This window comes from Pundamilia nyererei, unplaced genomic scaffold (assembly GCF_000239375.1).
Source record: "Pundamilia nyererei isolate P.nyererei 1_Seehausen unplaced genomic scaffold, PunNye1.0 scaffold00013, whole genome shotgun sequence".
Classification (NCBI taxonomy): domain Eukaryota; kingdom Metazoa; phylum Chordata; class Actinopteri; order Cichliformes; family Cichlidae; genus Pundamilia; species Pundamilia nyererei.
Window position 1 is genome coordinate 4640800 of NW_005187414.1, and position 2090 is coordinate 4642889.

A 2090-nucleotide genomic window follows, 5' to 3' on the forward strand; every position below is an offset into this window, starting at 1 on the left:
TGTTTGTGGCTGTAATGTGACAAAATGTGGAAAAGTTCAAGGGGGCCGAATACTTTTGCAAGCCACTGTAAAAAGGCACCTAACTGAAGAGATGGACAAGTGGAAGACAAATAAAGTTAGGATATGTAGTACGTACAGCTGATGAACAGTATCTGAAAGTTATTCCCTGGAGAAAGAGGAAAAACACAGCAGCGACCTGACACAGGACGTGAGAGACCTTAAACCAGCTGATCCATGTACTGGTCACTGAAGCCTCCACAGAGAAGGTCTAACTGGAAGGATGTCTGTCAAGAAGCTTTTCTTATACCAGTAAAACCAGATTTTTTTGAACTTTGAGTTTTTGAGTCCTACGCTACATTATTAGTAAGAATTTTTATTCTTACTGATGCATATTATCAGAAACGTGTAGTGCTGCTGTGAGGGATAAATTATACAAAAATGCCAGGTGTAGCAAAAATGATACAAACTAAAACTCATATATGCAAATTGATATTAAATTTTTCCTTCTCTTTTTTTAATTGTCAGAATATTTAATAAACACTCCAGTTTAAAAAATAATTGAATTTTCTGACAATTATTTCATGGTTCAGGCTCCACAGAGTTAAGGAAGGGAAACGGGGAAAAGAAGCCGACGTATGCCAAATGAACAGCAGGTTTGATGGAGTGATGAATCAAAGTTGACATTTCAACATTATTGAAGCAGTGTGGGATCATTTTGACAAAACAGAACAAAAGGCATCCAACAGCCAAGAGAAGAGCTTTGAATGTCCTCCACACACCCTTCAGAACTATTCCTAAAGACTACTTAAAGAAATGACAAAAAGCTGCATTAGCTGCCATGTATGCTTGAATAACATTTTCCTTGCAACATATAAAGGAATGAGGTGCAGCACAAGACTTTTGCACAGTTCTGTATTAATAATGTTAGCATCTGTGGGGTTTCATCTGAATGAATGAAACGATCTAATTAAACAGATGGTGGCTATTCCCTCACACCTAACAGATAAAACAAATAGCCTAAAATCAAACACAACTATCAGCCGCTACATTAGAGTCACATTCAAAACATTTAATGTATGGACCCAACACCTGTTTGTGTGCTGTACTGTCAGGCACCTGGACTGGCAGCAAATCCTGGGTGGAGGATCCATGGATTTGGTTTGTTGTGAGGTGTGCAATCCATGCTTGATTGCGTCAGGCTCTGGGGAGTTTTGAGGTCAGTGTGATGCCTTTGACCTTTTGTCTCATTTAAACAATTCCAGAGCAGTTTTAGCAGTGTGGCGGGGTGCATTGGTCCCCCCCCCAACCAACTGGCTGTTCCTTCTTGAGCCAGCAAGCAGCTGCAGGTCTCTAATTGAAGTCTTTCTTCCTACTGAAGGGAGTTCTTCTCCTGTCACCAAGCGGTTGCTCATAGGGAATGGTCGGATTGTTTTTTTTTCTCTATTATTGTAGAGTCTTTATTAAACAAGTAATTAAATTAAATAAGTAAGTAAGTTACTGCTTAGTTTTCAGACTGAGGCTTTAAAAGACACAATATTATTATTTAAAAACCAGTATTACAGCAGAAAGACTGTCTAATTGAGGTGAAATTTCTGATGTTTCTGCGTTGTTGTCAGAGCCACAAACCAAACATTTCCTGACTGAAAGTCTCCAGTGGTTTAATTTAAATAACCGATTGAAGCCCAAAGATGTAAATGCATCAATATTTCACAGCAAATTAAAAAAGAGACACAAAACCACGATAAATCTGTGTAGCAGAACCTCATTAATCATCTCTGCAACCCCTTATGGCTAGAAACACTGGACTAAAGTCTTTAAGTCTTTTTTAAAACAAGTCCACTGCAATCTGTTAATAGTAAAATTCTGGCAGTGGTGCATCAGTAATACAGATGTAATTATGTACAACTACCACTGTAATTCAGTGCTTTGACATTTTTAAAACTGTCTAAACCTTTGTGGGTTTCCCCACCAGTGATGGGCTTGATCCAGCTAAGCTCAGCTAGCAGGATCAAAAAAGAAGTGTTGCTGTCTCTCTGCCTCTTGTTTCTCTGTGTTGTTTGCAGCATCATAACGAGATGCACGCACACACT